General features: G+C 48.6%; 1 protein-coding gene across 3 annotated transcripts in view; it reads right to left on the reverse strand.

Annotated features, from left to right (window-relative positions):
- The window catches only part of GMDS (GDP-mannose 4,6-dehydratase), a 485716-nt gene that overhangs the window by 284597 nt on the left and 181094 nt on the right, over nt 1–20025 (reverse strand). The window lies entirely within an intron of this gene.

Raw genomic sequence — 20025 nt, forward strand, 5'->3', positions numbered from 1 at the left:
GCGCTTCAGGGGGGACAGACCGCAACTTCTCCTACTGTGAAACATTATGCTTGTGAGGAAATATTATTCTCTCGCAGCAGAATCAGAATATGGATGTCATCTGCTTCTAACATCAAGTGGCTGCAAAATACCTTCAGAACTAGGTACTAATGACCTACGGTGACATGAGGGACACTTTGGCCACGCACGTCACCTCCTAACTCCAGGCTGGAGTCCCCAGGGCCGTGCTGTTCAAAGTGCACACCTCTGCTCCTCAGAATGACCTGGGTGTTCCTGAAAAATTCAGGTGGAGCCAATCTCTTGGGGAGCCTAGGAAACCCCCATTTTTAATGAGTCCCAGTTGACTTTTATGCACAGGTAAGTTTGAGAACATGTGATGAGAACACAGTTGATTTTAAAAAGAATTGTTTTATTTTCTATTTTTAATTAAGCTACAAGATTGACTTTTTAGTATACTACGTACATGACGTATCTTTTAATTATAAAACACACTGAATACAGAAAGATGCCAATGCATACTGAGTTGACTGACTTTTAAGAAGAGTGCGTTAAGGAATAATTCAGTGTTTTGCAGTTCTCGAATGTTTTCTTTAAAAATGAATGTGACTGATGTGCTTTTTTCTTAAATCATTTCTAAGCACAATAAACAAATTAACTGAATATTCAAATCTCCTAAACTAATAACGCTGAAATTCTCCGTCTCTGGTTTATTCACAGGCCAAATACAGCTGGACACGCGGCCACACTCCCCATCGTCTGCTGAGGCCTCAGCTTCCCCTGGAAGCCCGTGTCTGGGCCGAGTGTCCCCCGATTCCTTCTGCCGCCTTGTCCCTGGCTCAGGGCATTCAGGGAACTTCCGGGCCTGCCCGTCAGGGACCTGACTCAGGTCACAGACTCACCCCTGTTCTCTAGGTCAGTAAAGCTCACAGGCAACCATGAGACAAAACAGAAAAAAGTACGTTTCACCCACAATCTTTCAAAGCCAAGAAAGCAAGATTTGGGGCTATTTTACTCTTTTTACGTAACAGTTTATTGCAATGAAATTTACATACCATAAATTCACCCTTTAAAGTTTACAACTCAGTGGTTTTCAGTATATTCACAGCATTCTACAATCATCACCACCATCTAATTCCAGAACGTCTTCCTCACCCCCAAAAGAAACTCTGTACTGATCGGCGCTCATTTCCCATCCGTCCATCCCCAGCCTGACAGCTACTGACCTACTTTCTGTCTCTATGCATCTACCTGTTCTGGACATTTCATCTAAAGGGGGTCACATCTAACACGCGGCCTTTAGTGACTGGCTTCTTTCACACATCATATTTTCATTTCTCTTGGATCTATACCTAGAGTCATGTGTGTACCATTTCGAGGACCTGCCATACTGTTTCCCAAACTGGCTGCACCATTTCACAGTCTCCCCTGCAGTGATAAGGGCTCCAGTTGCTCCACGCCCATCTGTATCTCTTGTGGTCTGGCTTTTTGATTATGGACGTCCTAGTGGGTGTGAAATGGTATGTCATTGTGGTTTTTTTCTTTCATTAAGATATAATTAACATACAACATTATATTAATTTCAGGTGTACAACATAATGACTTGATATACGTATATATCGCAAAATAATCACCTTGATAAGTCTAGTTAATATCCATCACCACAGAGTTACAAAAATTCTTTTTTTCTGATGAGAACTGTTAGACTCTATTTTCTTAGTAACTCTCAAATATACAATATTGTTAACTCTAGTCACCATGCTGCTCTTACATCCTCACTACTTACTTATTGCATGACTAGACGTTTGTACCTTTTGACCCCCTTCACCCATTTTGCCCACTCCCCAGTTCTAGTTAATTTTTATATGTGATATGTTTGCATATGGATGTCCAGTTGTCTCAGCAACATTTGCTGAAAAGGCTATTCTTTCCCCAACAAATAGTCTTGGTACTGGGCCATCTTGTTCTCAGGAAAAGCTGTGGCCCAGGTTGAGGGGACAGCGCCCTGAGCAGGCCTCAGGCGACGGGGTATCGGGGCTCTGGGACCACCTGCTGAGACCACCCTCCCCCCAGCTCACTCCAACCACTCAAATGCTCCCCCTGGATGCAGTGTTCTCGTGGTATAACGCCACAGACAAACACTTATAGGACACTTCACAATTCAAAAGTGCTTTTTTTTGGAGCTTTACAATTCTAGGAGAAAGAGAAAGCAGGCCCTGAGGTTCAAAGAAACTGACTTGATAAAGTCACACAAACGTGGGGAGCAGCAGGGCTGAGGTGCGGACAGGCGAGGCGCTCACTGGGGAAGCGGGGCACGGCCGTTCCAGGGGGTGGACTCTGCCGGGGTCTCATGACAACCTCGGACGCTCGGACAAGACAGAGAAATGCACGTGTGTGCAAGCGTGCACCCACGCGCACACACACGCATGCACACACACACACGCGGTGTGGCCTACGGCTTCCAGGGGCTCACGGGCTGCAGGTGAAGCCCCGCTGCACCAGGAGCTCCTTTCTCACACTAGGAGCCTGTCAAGCCAGGACCTAAATATTTTTACATATAAATTCATACCCAGTAATATTGTTCATCCTTTGGATGGGATCACCCAAGTGTGAACAGCAAAGAGGACGTTGGCTTTTTTCTTTCTCTGGCTGTTTCTTCATGTGTACACACACTATCTAAACAGCCACATGAAGAGAACGGCTAGTGGTGCGTACGCTGCGTAGATCCCATGTTACGTGCACGCTGACCCTCAATCACCGCAACACAGATTAAGAAGCCTTTGCACACCTTAAAAGCTTTTACATATGCTAGGGAACCCAGTTCAGATAATTCATAGGTTCTTCTTCAGAGAACATAAGTCATGGAAAAGAATTAAAAGCACTTAGGCTGAAAAAAGTAACTGAGGCAGGAGCGTGGGGTGGGGTGTGGCTCCACGTACACAGATTTTAGGAAACTCCACCACGACTTAAGCGCACGCTTGCTATTTGAAGTGTTGGGGAGTAGGATTGGCTGATCAAATCCAACTGTCCACAAAGTGTTTACAATACAGAGTAACAAATTAAGTGGCTTCCTTTAAAAGGAAAACATGAGAATAGTACTTTCAGCTTCATAAAGCCCTAAGAGTTACAAGTGTCATATTCTGAAAGACATCAAAGCATCAGGGGTCTGGAAAGTCACATACAGCCCGTGGGCCAAACGTGGCTCTGTCCTGTTTTTGTCCTAAAGGCGTCTAGGAATACAGACACACTCATTGGTTGATGTGTTTTCTATGACTGCTTTCACACTGTAACAGCAGTGAAAATATTTACTATCTGGCCCTTTACAGAAAAAGCTTTCTGACCCCTGAAATGAACCACAGTTACATTCCGAGCCAAGACTGAGTAGTTTTCAAAATTGTTATCATTATTTTCCACGTTTTCTCAAAACTACAGGATGGCTCTGGAGTGTATTTCCAGCCCGACACAGCCCACCCCTTCAGAGGCCTGAGGACTCGGACAACAGCAGACACTGACCTCACCCAGCAGGGAGAACAAAAAACGGACGGATCAAAACACCCAAGCCTACAAGTACCGTCCCGCCCTCCCCTTGTAGCAACATTTTCTGGCGTGGCTTCGGAACCCCGCATCCTCCTAGCTCTCCCCCCACTCGTGGGGGGCAGCTTCCCGGGCTCTTGTGCCACCCGGCCACCCCCTCTCCAGCCCCGGGCTCAGCACTGCTGCTTCTCCCCTCCCCCACCAGCTGTCCCAAATCAAACTCTTGTGTGCAGGCCTGCCCGGCCCTGAGCAGAGGCCTCATGTCTCGTCCCATCTGAGGACATCATCTCACACTCACCTGACCTGAACGGAATTCTTCATGCTGCCCCCAAAGCGCTCTTCGCTTGTCCCCTCTCCCTCTGCTGAAATGGCACGTACTCCCCTGATGCTCCCAACGGAACCCTAGGGAGCCTGGACGACTCCTCCGCCCTCAGGGTTCACGGGCCCTAAGCGTGTCTGCCCACTTCCCTGCCGGCCCCCTTTCACAGGAAGCACCCCAGGAGCCCCAGCAAGTTCAACTGCGGCCCCCCCCCCCCGACTGCGGCCTCAGCCTTGGACTCGCGGCCCCTCCGTGTGCAGCGCCAGTCCGTCTCTGCCCCCCCATCTCTGTGCAAACGCTCCCCCTTCACAGGGGCCTGCCCTGCCTTCCTGTCTACCTGAAAGGCCCAAAGCCCCTCATCTCCGTTTATCCAGCCTTCACGCTGATCTGATTACTTACTCACCATCTCCTCCATTAACACGAAGCTCCCGAGAGCGGGGATGCGCTCTCGTCCTACAGGAACCCCTGTGCCTGAAACACAGCTTGTCCAGTATTTGCTGGATGAGTGAAGACAGCATGGTAGCTACTGAGATTTAAATGTCCAACACACAAATACCAAAATAAAACTACAAAAACTAGTAGAAAAAAATGGGCTATCACAATGATAGAAGAAGGTTGATAATTTAATCGTACTGAAATAGGTAAAATTTCAAGGAGCAAGGTAAGTGAAATTCTATGTAAACTTCAAAACTTTAGCATAACAAATATGACGAAGGCTTAACGGTTCCACCACATGGCGATGTACAATTCAGAGCAAAGACCATCTTAGGCCACAGCTGGGAAACGGGTGTGGAGGAAGCAGGTTGGTGATATAACCAAAGACCTGGTCGCCGACACATTCACCCGCCAGGTGCTGTCAGAGCAGTCACAGAGCTTCCAAGAACCAGGGCATCTGAAGCCACGGGAAAACAGTAAATTTAAGTTCAAATATAAAGCAGATTGCCCTTATCGACATTCAGAGATACACCCAGATATCCCCAGAATTATCCTCATTCAGAGAGAAGTGGTAAATCACAGCCTTTCCTGAAACAACGACAACAGCGATTTAGGAACGGTCCCCCGAGGGCTGTGGGGACCCAGATGCAGGAACTGAAGGTCTGCCCTGCACTTCCGCACAGCCTGCAGACTGGAACGTAAATTCTGGAAGTGTTTTCACTGTAGCAGGCTGCGGTCCCGGCAGGCCTGGCTCAGAGCGCGAGGCCTCACACCAAAGGAAGCAAAGAACAATGATGATTCCACCGTCCGGAGCAGACGGCCCGCTTCACCCCTCCCTGAGGGGGTCTCCCCAGGGCAGTCGCCTTGTGACCCTCAAGTCGTCAACTGCCTGGAAGCCCCCCAGCACAGGAGCCTTGCTTGTTTGTGTGTGTGTGTCTGTCTGTTCTGTTCTCCTACCAGTGAGAAGCCTGCCCGTCTCACAGAAGGTGCTCCAGAAACAGAACCTGAACGAACGCGACGGCCCGAGCCCTGAAGTGTGGACACGTAATTTCTCAATGACCCTATCATACAGTTAATAATGCAGTGAAGTTCACATAGGCAGAAAATTTGAGTTTTAAAACCCCAACGAAGGAGCCCCAGTTTCCTGACTAGAGATGTCGCCTCAGAAAAAGAGAAGATCGTTGCTGCAGAAGAACTGTATGTGGGAAAAGACACGCCCCAGAGGCCAGGGCGCCCCTGCAGCATCTGACTCCCAGAAGCACGGGAGCTGGAGATGCTGGGACCGCACAGGCAGCCGCGCCAGTCGCTGCTCCTCGGGACTTGGAATCTGCAAGTGAAAGTTATTAATCAAGGAGAACAACAATAAAACATCCCTTTCCACGTGAATCAGGCTCTCAGCGAGCAGCCGCCCTCCAGAGCCGCCGGTTCCTTAGCAGCTGGGCCGAGACACAAAACTGTGTTAGCGGAAGGGCAGTCAGGGCAAGGCAGGCGCGGCCCGGAGGGACCCCGAGGGCTTCCCCGAGGGGCCTGGGGAGGGCGCATCCCCGTCCAGGGCAGCCCCCGGAGCAGCAGGGCACCGTGCCCTGAGTAGCAGCAGGGGGGCTCACCTGCCTGCCTGGAACAGGTCAGAAAGGGGAGTGAAGGGGCCACAAGGCGACAGCACAGGGACTGAGGGGCGGGGGACAGAACCCTAGAGGAGAGACGAGCAGGACAGAGGAAAGAAGGGCTCGGGGAGGCGGCGGCCCACGTGAGCAGGTGAAGATGGGGGCGTCCTCATGGGGGGCAGCACGAGCCATAGGACAGACAGTGCCCTCTGCCCACGCCGGGAGGTCAAGGGCCTCCAGTTCAGACGGAGGAAAGGGACGGAAACAGAAGGAACTGATCAGTAAACAGCAGGAGAGGCCATTCTGGAGGAGGCCCTGGATGCGGTCTGCAGCGTGTTCAGCAGGCGGAACAGAACAGAGGAAGGGCATCACTTCAACCGGCCTCCTCCCTGGGGACTCCCCAGCCTCAGCTCTCTGTGCCTCCAGCCCCGCCAAGGCCCAGCGCAGAACCTTTCATTCCCGACATTCGTAAGCCCAATTTTATGATTTTTCCTTGTTTTACCACAATTATATTTTTTGTTCAAAAACATTTATAATGATAATTTGAAACATCTAACAATCGTAAGGTTATTAGTCCACCGGAGTGATGAATTCTAGCCAGACTAAACAAAGGACACGTCTCTGTGAGCCTTCCTATGCCCAACGTAAATTCATACGTAGTTTCCGTAAGTTTCTGAAATACTTCAAGGTGACTAACAACTCCCACGGTGAATCGGAACGTTCACCGTGTTTGGACAAGACACCACCCCAGACTCCTGAAGACTGTGACCTGGTGAGAGCCATCCGTCCACGGCCCACGCGGGGCCAGGGCCCTCCACTCTCACCCGACTGCTCAGCACACGGCAGGACGTGAGACTTTTGTGGAACAGACGTGGGGCACGTTTCTTCACAAGTTTACTTCTTATCCATTACGACAAACTGAAATGTTGGTTAATCCGTCTCCCTAGTCTCAGGGTTGCCTAAAGCGCAGCTTTCTTTAGAGCAGGATTCTGCCCTGAGGCCCACACTGTACTGCTTCCCAAACCTGCCAGCTCCTCCATCCACTGACATGGAAAGGACGGTGTCAAGGACAGTCCTTCAATTTGAGAATCTTCACTGCTGCCAATGTTGGGCTCTCCCCCCACTTCAGTGATCCAGTTCCTTGCCATTTGCTGTAACCTCCAAGAACCTCTGATCCCATTCTTGCTTTCTCAATGAAGATAGGCTATAACTCAAGAACAAAGATTACAATTAAACTAAACCCCTGGTTTCACAGAAAATCGTAACTTACTGTGACTCCACCTATCACAAATAAGCCACATCAGACATCTTTTCCTGCCTACTTTATAGAGGCTTATCAGCTGGTGAAAAACAAAAACCTGCCATGATTTTCACATGGGACAAGGGCACCGAGAGCAACGATCTAGTTTTTCTAGAGATTCCTTACAGGCAAGCAGAAGTAAGAAGCAAGCCTGCCTGTGAAATTAATCACACTGGGACAGTTGGCCAAGGGTCCACAGGGTCCCTGGATAGAACTGAAGGGGGCAAGGGGGTTGGGGTGAGAAACCAGACACCTTCATTTTCACTAAAGTCTACCTGAGGTTTAGAACCTCCTTCAGGTTTGAGTGCAGGCAACGATCCCCAGAGTAACAGCACCAGGTGGCACTCCCGCTGTCTGTCACGGGGGCAGGATTGCTGGGGGCCTCTCAGTGTCACTCTGCCCTTCGCTGCTTTGGAGGCTCGGGGGTTATCGGACCCACCTCAGGCTTTGCTCTACCACTGTGCCACATTGTCACATCGCTGGATCACAAGCCTGGCTTTTAAATACTGTGACGTTAACATATGAATCGAGTCAGCTTCCTCTGTAATCTTCAGTGTTATGCTTTGTGTTACAATGCTTGGAACGAACTTATCCTGAGAATATCCACAGGCTTCCTCAGATTGCGGAAGTCGACAGCCTAAGCAAGGGCAAGGGTGTCTCTATTGGTGGGGGTGACAGATTCCAGTATTTTAGAACGTGCTTCGAGAAGAAAAGCCCCCAGTCTCGCTCAGAACCCCCCCCCCCCATTAACAAGCTCCCTTTGCCGTGTCGGGGGCTGATGCACAAAACGTCAAGGCACACGGTTACATCTTCAATTATTCTATGGTCTGAATCATCGATAGATTCCTGACCTCCAAGACTAAGAACCAAAACCACATAAGTACACTAAAGCATTCATATGACACCAGAGTTGGACATACAATCAAAAAGTGAATAATCAAACTAGCTGAGCCCTAGTTTATAATGTTTACAACTTTAATCTTCTGAATGATTTTGATCACGCATACAGGAAATGATCTAACTGCCCTGAAGCCCACTGCTGGCTAGGGCACAGGAGTGGATAGAGGGATTATCTAAATCAGGGGGACTTAGCCAACAGCCTTAAAACGTTTAACTAAGGGATTAAAACTATTTGTTAAGGATAATCCAGAGATGACTACAGGATTTAATTTTCGTTGCACACTACCACTCAGGCGATGGGGATTTGGGGAGCCCTCAGTACCGACAAAGCCTGAGCAGTTACCCAGGTTGTGCACAGGAGGACCGAAACCGTGTGCACTATTACTATAAAGCATCACTGCTATCTTCTGACTACTGTCACTACAGTTGGAGTGGCCACTATTATAACACTGAAGTAGGAATTCAGCACTGACCTTTGCATCTAAATAGTTAATCGTTCTTTAGTCCACAGACCATCAGAACAGCAACAACAACAAAACAATGAGAACGCCCTGAAATGGTTCAGAGGGTCTGGAAAGCTACAACGTGCACAGGTGCAGTAATGCAGGTCGCCGTTCTCGGCGGGAAGAGAATCTCGTTAAGACGAAGCAGAGCGAGAACTTCTGGCAGGGAAGCAGCTCAGGGAGCTGTACCCCACGGAGACGGTCGTGTCCGAGTGTCTGTCAGTCGTCACAGCTTAAGAGTGGCCACGACAACAGCCTGTCACGTGGAACAAACTGTTTTCTGTCCTTTTTGCCTCCATTTCTCTTGACCTACTTTTTCTTCCAAAAATAGCATATAGTGTATTAATTTTAGAAGGAATAATACAGAAAAACTATCTAAGCCACGGGGTGGGGGGGGGCGGAGAGGGAGGGGCAGGAAATGTACAAAAGGCTTGTTTCACTAAGTAACGGAACCAAGCAGAACCCTGCAGGGCCCCCCAGGTACGAAACGAAGCTGTTAATGATTAAGACAACAGACTCACAGACTCACTCGGATGCACAGTCCTGAGCTGTCTGACAGACACTGTAACTGCCACCAGAGAGACAAGCTACGTGCATGATGACCAGACTGTAGCCAGGACATAAACTGCTCCATCTTGAGCAGAACTGAGTCCACGGCCAGCACAATTCCAACAAGTGGCCTCGAGAGAACGGGGTTAACACTCGTGCTCATAATAGCCTATATCTCTGTGGGCATCAAAATAATTGTAGCTTGCTCTGCGCGAGCAACTAAAATTGTCAGCAAAGAGATGCTACGGACCCATATCGTCATCTTCCACTCTGAGAACACGGCACCTATGTCAGCAAGAAGCAGCTACGGAAGACGCACTTCGCCCCTAATCGTGTAGAAATGGAATGATGTCTGACAGTGGGGAAATGAAAGCAGCTCTTTTGCCCCTTTCCTGTTTGCCCATTTCTGTTTCCCTCTAACCCTGAAAGAACCTAAGTGGCCTGTTGATTCTCTTCCTAGATTAAAAGAAGAACAAAGAATTAAGCAGTTCAAGAATGACGAGCTCTGTACTCCAGCAGTCCCCTTAGCAACTCTGCAGGCAGATCACTCCGGCAAAATAACATCTGAAGAGAGTCAGGGTCTGCACACCATGGAGAAGGATGCAGAACCCAACCTCCTGCCTCGACGATTCACTGAGATTCTTCCCTTTAAGAACTGCCAAGGCTGAGCAGGATCTTCAGAGCTGGCCTTGAGACCCGAGTCCACCCTCTCTCTCTCCTTCTCTGCCGCTTCTCCCGATGAAAGCGCCTTTCCTTTCTACTGACACTTGCCTCTGGACTTACTGGCTTTTGAGCAGCGAGCAGCTGAACCTGAGTTCGGTAACAGTAACATCTCGCAAGAGACCTAGATGTTCTGTTGAAAATATTTCGTTGACAGCCCTGAAAAGAAGACCCCGAAGCTCAAGACAAACAAGAACCGTACAGCAAACCGGCAGCCAAAGCAGGGAAAACGGGGAACGGTGCGTTCATCAAACTAGAATAATTCAAAATAATGTCCAAGAAAGAACAAAGTGGGGTCCAAGGACAAGGATCTAAAGTCAATGAGAACTGCAGCGGGGTTTAGAGAAGGCTGCTGGGGGAACCAGGCGGCAGGGGCCTGGGAAGGAGACAGTGGGAGTCTGCCCTCTGCTTGCTGGGCAGGACAAGGGCGTTCCATTCCCAAACCGCTATTTGAAGCAGGTGGGTGGAACAGTGGTAAATACCAAGCTGCCTTCTGTCTCAGAGAAAAGCTGAAATGCAGACAAGTCACCGAGACCGACGGGCATGCATGATACTGTAAAAGTCTACTCACTCCGATGAAGATGCCAGCAGATCCATAACAAGGTGACTGACAGTCCCCCTGGAGGGGAACTCAAACGAGGGTTGTCACCTTCATGGTGAAAAATCTAGCAAAGTGGACAGTAATGAGCAGAAGCCACGAGCGGCTGAAGATGGGGCAGGGCAGAAAATACAGCTGGCCTTGCGAGAGTGGATATTGCCTCGTTACTTCTGCAGAATTCTTTAAGAGCTAAATAAGCACACGGGCAAGGAAGAGTAAGGAGGAAATCAAATCGTGGATATGATTCACCTAGATTGTCAAAGGCCTTGACACATGCCTTTAACAAAGTAATTACAATAACTCCGCCGGTGGGAGAAAAATTCCATCTCATCTGCCAACAGGGGCTCCCCAGCAGCCCCACCCCAGCAGATTGAGGCCTTACAGACGGAAAACTAAAGTAGGAACAAAACACATAAGCTGAGAGAGCAAATACAAAAAGCAGATCCCGTCCGTGGCTAGTTTAGGGACTGTCTTTATTTAATGTTTTGAAAACAATCTGGGAGAGGAGGTAGACTACGAAAATCTCCTAACGTTCATTGTCTTTCCAAAAAGTGAAAGTCACATTAGAAATAGTTAATTGTAAGATCTCACGGAGTTGCCGAAAAGGCTGGAAAAATGGCAAGACCCTTCAAGTTGGACCAGGGAGATAGTGCATTTAAGACAGGAGAGAAAAAGACAGAGTGGCAGGAGCCACATCCTCAGAGTTCCAAGTATTTTCCGAAGATCTCGGGCGTTGGTTTGATGCTGAGAAACCAAGAAAACATGGAGTCTCCCCCCAAAGAGCAGAGAAACAGAACAGAAAGCAGTGTCCCACCGCCCATGCAGGGGGGGCGCCGTGAAGTCCTGATCATCATGCTTTAAGAACATCCTCTAGGATGCAGAGAGTTCTAGAGAATCTAAAGAGAGCCTAGGGCACAAGGAAGATGCTCAAGGAAACAGCGCAGCTATCGCGTGCAGAGAGGGTTAAAAAGAGTGCGACTTCTCCGGCCGTGAACTCCAAGCCAGGAAGTGGGTAGAGTGACTCAGGCTTTGTGAAATAATAAAGGATATGAAAAGAAAGATCATAAACCAGGCCATTAGGAGTCCAGAGACCTGACTGAGGCACACCCTTCGCTGAAGTCTGATTAAGCACTAAATTAACAAAACAGACGTCTGTCTTCAACTGAGTGGTGTCCGAAAAGCAATTTGCTTAATATGCTCCCTCTGGAGCATTTCATGCTCTTGAGAAGCAGATTATGCATAAAAGAAACTGTGAATTTCAGAGGCAGGGACTAACCCCATCCTGTTCTCCACCGTGCGCCTGGCCTGGTGCCTGGCACACGGTGCTATTTCTTGAGGGAACGAATAAAAAAGAGCAAAGTGTTTCAGTATCACGGAACCTGGACATCTCCTCAGAGAGGATGGTGACTCCGAAACCGCTCCTTCCTCTCCAGGCGCTTTTTCCTAAATCCCGTGTGTCAGTCCTACACAGGGTCCATTCCCACAACAACAAAATGATGTGAAAACCTGATGTAAACGTAAGATTAAGGCAATTCAGCAAGATGTACTTAAGTAGTCTCTAACAGGAAAACATCATTAACAATAGCATTACTGTTATTAGTGTTTTTAGTATGTGTTTAGTGGTATTAAATACTATTTTTAAAGTAGTATTCTTCTATAATAAAAAAGTGTATAAGAAGATATTAGTCACATAGTTTCAAAATGTGAAAAAAATGCTGTGTTTTCATGGTTTTTTTCCACATTGAAACTGCTGTGTCGTACAAATTTTAGATTTTACAGGAAAACAAACGTCACGTTGGACAGGATATATGTCTTATTTTCTTTTGAATATTGTCCAATTTGATACCTGCGGCACTGCAGGTCAGTATCTGTTCCCCTGAGGTCTGTGAGCTGATGTGAGCAAGTAGGTACACGAGGATGGGGGGGAGGGGGGACGACGGCTGCACCTGCGTACTGCACGTCAGGGAAACGGACACGTGAAACCAAGAGGAAACTGATTTCAGAGTAAAGGGGGGAAATAATCAGAATCCAAGTCAGAGTTTAGTGGGGGGAGGAAAGAACTAGAACTTGTGAGTCCTCAGAAGTAGAAAAATACTAACTTGTGATGACAGAAATTGCCTTGGGTAAGGAAAAGATGCTTATGGATGTGTGACAGATAAATGGGAAACAAGAAGAAGTGACACGGGAAGTCACTGATACTAATTAAAATGCTAGGGCTCTGCTCCTTATTTTGTCAGTAACCAACAAATGTGTCTCTCTAGGCCTCAGTTTCTTTCTCCTAAATAAAGTCCCTTCCAGCCCTTACTCTTCTGTGCGTTTGAGGGTACCACACATGTATCTAACAAACATCCATTTGACTGACTTGAGGATCAGTGGAAACAAGGGAAACAAAGGCTCAATCTTCTATTCCAAACAGCCAGTGAGCAACGTAACCAGAGGTGCAGTCAGTAAAGAGGGCTGGCCGTGAAGGTGAAGGACGTCCAGGCGTCACTGGACACCCTGCCCAGTACACTGAAACTGCTCCTGGTGACCCCGGGGTCCTCTGTGAATCTACCCCGCTCAACGCCGGGTCTCTCGTGACCTTTACACAGAGGCAATATTCTCCAAACAGGTCTCCTAGCCTCCTATCTGGCCTTTCTAAACTCCACCCTCCATCCTACTGGAACTGTCTTCCCAAAACATAATACCTAATCAGGTCACATTCTTCTAAAAGTATAATGGCTGCCCGCAGCTTTCAGATGAAGTTCAAACACCTTAGCTTAAATAATCAAAAACAATTATTTACTCATCCCTTCAAGAAATACCACTGAATACTTGTCATGTGCCTTCAACACAGTAAAACGTGTGACCATATTTTAAGGCCACAACCCCCATCCATGCCACTCTAAGCAGAGCAACGAGGAAATTTAAAGGAAGAAAATTTCAAATACATAGCTGTGTAGTCCTAACTCAACACGGAAGCTACTGAAACACAAAGGCGTAGGTGAGGCTCAGCTGTGGACCTGCCAGAGATCAAGGCTGGAACCAGGCAGGGGTGGATTTCAGCTCTCGTGAGCAACAGGGCTAACAGCACCGACAGAGCCATAGTTGCTGTTTAAGACCAAGGACTGGGGCATAATTATGCAGCCCATGAGAGGAAGATGAAAAAAGCTGCTTCTGCCAGCCTGAAACTATAAATTTTTGTTTGTTTTAATAGAAGGCTAAGTTGTCTAAAATGAGAGGCACACAGCAGCAGACACATCTTCATAGGAGGATCTGCCAGATAGGTTTGCCACTGACAGGACAAATTTGATTTCCGGTGCCAGAGCTAGATGGAAACTCTGAGCCACGATATGGTTCTGGACCGGAATATTTTAGAGGCTGGGTGGTGGCAACCACAAAGTCATTAACAACAAGTGGTAAAGGTAGAAGGGGAGGGGAGGTTCCTATTTAATAGGAGCCTGCAAATCAAATTTTTAAAAAAGAACATTAATGTTAGAGAGAGAACCAATGAGATCTACAATTCAAGAAAGATTACTCCAGAGGAAATGCAAAGAATACCTCCTTCTGAAAATGACCTTAAAATACTTCCCCCTTTAACATCTCTTTAAAGTTGACTTTAAAATATATCTCAAAGAGACCAAGAAAAAAATAACATCAGCTAAAAAACAAGAAATAATTTTTGCAAAAAGGCAAAATGAAACAAGAACAGAGTTGGAAAAAACCCTCAAAATTCTGCAAATAAAACAGTGAAATCCAAACTATGAAGATTGAAGACAGGCCCAAGTCTTTAGAAAATACACCTAGAAACATCAGAGCCAGAGTAGATGCCAAAAGAATGGGTACATTTTGTGCAGACTTGGGTCTTCCTTCAGTCCTCAGCATCTAGCACAGTGTCAGGAATGTAGCCGGAAAACACACAGATTCAGTGAAAAGAGGGAGAGAGGCAGGGAAGGGTGACGGGCAAGGAAACAAGGGAGAGCTGGACTCCGAAACCAGGGTCTTCAAGAGCCCAAAGGTGGCACGAGTTTGCCGGTCATGAAGCTGCCTCGGAGGAAGGAGGGCGGGTCAGCTCGGGGTCGCGGGGGCGGGTCTTTGTTCTGAGCGGGACCGCTTTGCTTCTGGACGCACGAAGCTTAGGCATATTTACGACGGTCGGCAAAGTGGGCGACCCAGAAAACTAGTGAGTGCCAATAATTTCAAGTTTCAGCATTTCTGTTATTCAAAAGAACATCCCTTTCCTTTAAGATTTATCACAGTAAGACAAGGTCTTAAATCACAGGCAATCTGTAAATGGTGTTCTTTGTGTTCTTAAAAACGTCTGAGAAAGTAACCTTCCCTGGGAGTTCTCTAAAGTGAAATGAGATGCTGGTACCTGCTCTACCTCCCTGAAATGATGGCTCCTCTGGAGATTAGCTACCCGAGAAGCGCAAGTGCCATCTGGGCAGGTCTAACGTAAGCAGAGGTGCCTCCCTCCATGCCGGAGAGCGCAGCGCTGGGCCGCTTCTAAACTGCCCGCCCTCAGCTGTCCAGAGCGCCCATCTGTGAAAACTCCAGCAATCTCCCCCACGAAACCTAGTCTTTCACCACCTTAAAGAGAGCAGAAAACACATTAAGACTTAAATAACACAGAAAGGTGCATCAAGTTCATAAGGATGAGGTGCCGCACGATCACAAAGGTTTATTAACAGCCCATCTGCAGACTTCTACACGAAGGTAGAACTTACATAAAGGAAAACTGCAACATGAAAATGACACGAGGGGTGAAGGAGTGGGCTCCTGAGACCCTGAGAAGCACAGCGATTCTAACCCCCGGCACGAAACTTGAATCTAGCATTAGTTTTACTTATCTCTCCATTCACTGCTATTAATTTAGTGATCTGGGGAGCTGTCAGGGATATTCAGTAAAAGCAATTTATCTTTCAGGATAATCTCCAAACCACTCTCCAAAAATGTTCAGCTTTAAACGACACGGAATTTGAGAGTGAGGGCCTGGGTGGTGATGGAAGGTGAGAATAAGCAAAGAAGCAACAGGCCACGCTTTTTCAGTGGCAACGTTGGAAGCACCCCTCTCTCTGCTTCACGTGATAGAAGCACCATAAGCCAACAGCTGAGCCCAAAACAGTCCTGCTGTTGGAAACAACGCCCGCCCTCCGTGGTGAGAGACACGCAGGGCCCTGGGCGGCTGCCTACGCAGCCCAGACCCGGCTGTGCCAGAAGCTTCATGCTACTCGAGAGGCAGGAAGGGAGCTTGGGAAACGGCCAGGGAGCCCGAGTGGGAAGGCGTGAGAAGACAGCCCATCCAACTCCCTCATTCGCGTCCAGGGGAAAGAAGGCTGAGACGAAATGTGGGAAGGGAAGTTTTCAAACCTTTTCCAACTGTTTTCTGTTCTGTTCTATTTATATACATCCATGTAAAATACACTCAAAGTTTAAAACCCACCGAAACTTGTAGTGTCTCTTTGACATGCAAGTGTCTCTCATTTTACTTTACTTTCACTTTTTGCTTCAGATACACTGAGTCGTAATATTTGCAAAACTGGCATCTGATTGACCTTAAGTACTCTTAGTTTTTATTCAATAAACATTTACAGAGCAACTTCAAGACCCTGGCATGTTCTAGGCACCAAGCAAAGATCCCTGCCCTCGTGGGGCTTACCTTCCAGCGGTGGGAGAAGAGGACAATGTAAAGAAGGAGAATCTAGGGTAAGTCCAAGGAGGTGAGCGGTATGGAGGGGAAAAGAGCAGGGAGTGGAGATGGGGAATGTCGGCGAGGCTTCCCTGAGCAAAGGAGTAAACACAGGAACAGAAACAGAGCAGCCGCAGAAGCTCAGCTGCGCGAGACCCTCAGGAATAGCAAGTGTCCGGGACCGGCCGTGGGCCGGGCACCCGCCCAGTGCCTTTCCAGTACTCGGTCATTTAAGCATCGTGACAAGTCTATGAGTCAGAAACTACCATTATATCTATTTTACATCTGGAAAAAATGAGGCTCAGCGCAGTTAAGGAGGCTGCCTAGGTCACAGTCGGTAAGTAGGAGAGATGGGCTTCACACCAGGGAAAAAGTAATAATACACCGGAAGCAACCAAACCACCACCAACACACCTCACCGCACACTCCTTTGCATCTGTATTCTCCATACCCACAAGCTAGACACAGAGCTGGCGACCTGACTTTTCTGTGCAATTTAATACCAAGATGATGCTTCATTTTTTCTAAACACAGGCTGGCTGTGATTAAACTCAGGTTGCCTATGAGCGTATATTTTTAGGTCGTTTTCCGTGATCCAGAGTCTATGTTCCCATAGATGCGCTGCTGTAAACAGCGACTTGGTTTTCACACACGCCTATTCGCTTCAGAAGGCAGCTAAGTAATACACAAATTCAATTTTAAAAAGGAGGAGTAATTCTTACTTAGTGTTTCGGTCTTCCCATGAGGGAAATGATACACTATATTCCATAACTTGTAGCTTATAATTTTCACAAAGCATCAAGAAGGCAAACCGAAAATAACTCTTGAACAAGCATGGAGAGCACATTACCAGGCCCTGGCACGGGGCAGAGTCTGGGAACAGAAAGATGAATGAGGCACAGTCGCTGTCATCAGGGAGCCCACAGTGTCTCAGGACACAGACGCGCAAGGGCATCTTTAACGTCAGTCAGCGCTTCGGCAGGTGGTGACAGCATGCAAGAGGGAGGCAGCGAAGAAACAGGCCCGAGGAGCCCAGATGAGCCAGGGCAGAGGGCTGGTCCTCGCTGGACAGATGGGGAGGGCACAGAGGGGAAACCAAGGCTCAAAGGCACAGGAGGACTTCCCCTTAAAGAAGAAATCACCAAAGCAACGTAAAATTAAGAAAACTATCCCCTGCAGTCCTAGAACACAGAGAAGGGTTCATCTGACAAAGGAAAACGAAAGAATTTTCGAGCGCCATAAAGCACGTATGATCAGATCGATCAGGCAAAAAGAATCAGTGCTGAGTTACTAGTAACACGACACAGACGGAAGCCACAGCCTTAGACGAATCCCTCACAGTCCCAAGGAACCTGTAAGCCCATAAGAGCAGCCACCTGGCTATAAGACACGGTCCGGAGGAAACGGGCCACAGAAGCTGCCACAGTGATGCCCCCAGGCTTCTCCTGGAGAGGACAACCCACTCTGCAATGGGGGGGCCATGGACAGCTCAGAGTGGGAGATGCGGAAGCCCCCGTCTCGCCGAGATTCTGAGGGACAAGGCACCCCACCCCAGCCCCGGGTCCCACCCACAGGGAGAGCACAGCAGGGAGAAGCTGGGGACAAGGGGCTCCACCAGAACCCCCAAACACAGAGCGGCCGAAGCGTTCACTGCTGCCCCGGCTGGGGGAGGACAGGAAAAAAGGCAACTCCCACCCCCATCAACATCCCCACAGGGACCTCCACACCTGGTTCACGAAAGATTGCACACCTGGGGAGACGCAAGTGGGGGCACATCAGTGCTCTCCCGCCACTGCCCCGACTGTGCCGGGGCGGACACTGCTCCCTGCTCCGCAGAGCTCTCAGACACACAGGGGTGGGTCCCGGGACTCGCCGGTGACTTGTGACACCAGCACACCCATGTCTTCACTGCTGCTTCGAGCAGCCGGTCCATGGCACAGGGCACAGGGCACTGACCCTCCCCCAACCCAGCTCCTCTGCCTGGAGAGCAGAGCCTGCCTGGGGCAGGGACACCCCTCCCAGGCCTGCTCAACTGCCTATAGTATGTATCGTTCCTACTTGGAAGTAATTTCATAGAATGCAGTCACGTGCCCACACCTAGCTACAAAGGGAGCTGGAAATGTAATTATTATAGAAGGCCATGCACTCAGATAAAAATTCAGAACTCTAGCCCCAAGAAGGAGAGAACAGAAACTGGACGACAACCAAGCGCCTCTGCCGTACCCCTCAAACAGACTTCCAGCCAAGGAACAAGATGCCAGGCTTCCCTGGAGCTCCACCGAGTTTCCCGGCAATTCCTGCGACGCCGCTCACCCCGAGCCAGGAAGGAGGAGAGACAGTCACAGCGCCCCAGGAAGCTGGCGTTCACACCCGATGCTCTCCCCGCTTCCTGCTCTGTCTGCTCTGAAGGCTGGGGAGAGGCAGTTAAGGGGTAGAGGGAAGAAGTGCTGGGAGACGGCAAAGCTGGTCCTGAGGCTGCTTCCTAAACCCTGAGGAAGGAACGGGGAGAAGCTGTTGATTCTCTAAGAATGGGAGGCTGTGTCGCACCAGGATCTCTGCTTCAGGCACAGTCACCCGTTGTGCAGAAAGAGAGAGAACGTGACCCCCTCCGCATCCTGGGGGGGGGGGGTCTTCCTACTGGGGGCTGTGGCTTCTGGTCTGTTCCCAGACAGCACACCTGGAGAGGAAGGCCCCCTTTTGGCCTGAGACCCCCCGGAGTTTATCCCCACTGACCATTTGGTGGTCAGAGGCCCCCTGAGAGAGCAAAGAGACCCACAACCGCTGAGGGGGGCTCTCCAACCACCAATGCTGATTGGTTCACACCTGCCTTCATAAAAAGACGGGTGATGGAGCATCACAGACACTGCAGGAGGGTCGGAATCCACACCAGGAGGGAGGGGAGCAGCTGGGCGAGGCCAGGGAAAGGCCCTTCATCAGCACGTTCAGGGAGGTCTGAGGATGCGTCACCTCCGAAGCAGGACAAGATCTCTATGAAAAAATAGAGAACAACTAAGGACCGAGAAAGAGCACAGGAAATTAAAAACACAGCTGCTAAGATGCTCAGTGGAGAGAAAACCAAATTGCTGATTTAAACACCAACTCGGTAATCTTCCCGAACGTACAGAAAGATGATGAGAACACAGGAGAAACGTAACCGTGACGGCGAGGGGCTCCTACAGTCACGAGGCTGCGAAGGAAAGAGCAGGAATCAGGCCCACGGAAATGTCCCCGAGGATCACGGCCCTGAGTGCCGACCGCAGACACCCAGACCCTGGGGGGTTTCTAAACGTGAAAACAAAGAGAAAGTTGCCACGAGCCCCCCAGTAAGAGTAAGGGAGGGAAGGGAAGGAGAAAATCCAAGGGGTGGGGAGGGAAAGACGATTCTAAATGCTAAAAGCAGTAGAGCAATAAGGGGACAAAGCCGAGGGAAAGGACTATGACCCCAGAGCTGAGACAAGATGAAATATTACATGTGAAGACAAAAGAAGACCATTTTTTTTAATGAAAAGACCTGGAAAGCACCCCAACGCATTCCTCTCGGGCAAAACGTCATTTGAGGAAGTACTTCGAAAATAATCATAGTAAATAATTCAAGCAATGGGCAGCAAACTGTGAAGATAATAAATCTTAGTTAGCCCAAATCCTGTTTAATAACGCAGTTGTGGAACTAACTGTAATAGTTCAGAAAGATAGTAAAATAAAAAAAGATATAATAAAAGAATCTGACCTAGTATTTAAAATAGAGATTACTTCTAAAAACCTAGGATTCAAGTAGGAAAGAGGAGATAAGCAAAAAGCATGCACAAGATTTCCTTTTATCCTTGGCAAGGATGCAGTGAGATGCAGATACTATTAAATTCTTGGAATTCATAGTTTCAAATATTCTTATGAGAAACAA

Source organism: Aethalodelphis obliquidens, unplaced genomic scaffold, assembly GCF_003676395.1.
Source record: "Aethalodelphis obliquidens isolate GAN/ISIS:26980383/991018 unplaced genomic scaffold, ASM367639v1 scaffold34, whole genome shotgun sequence".
Classification (NCBI taxonomy): domain Eukaryota; kingdom Metazoa; phylum Chordata; class Mammalia; order Artiodactyla; family Delphinidae; genus Aethalodelphis; species Aethalodelphis obliquidens.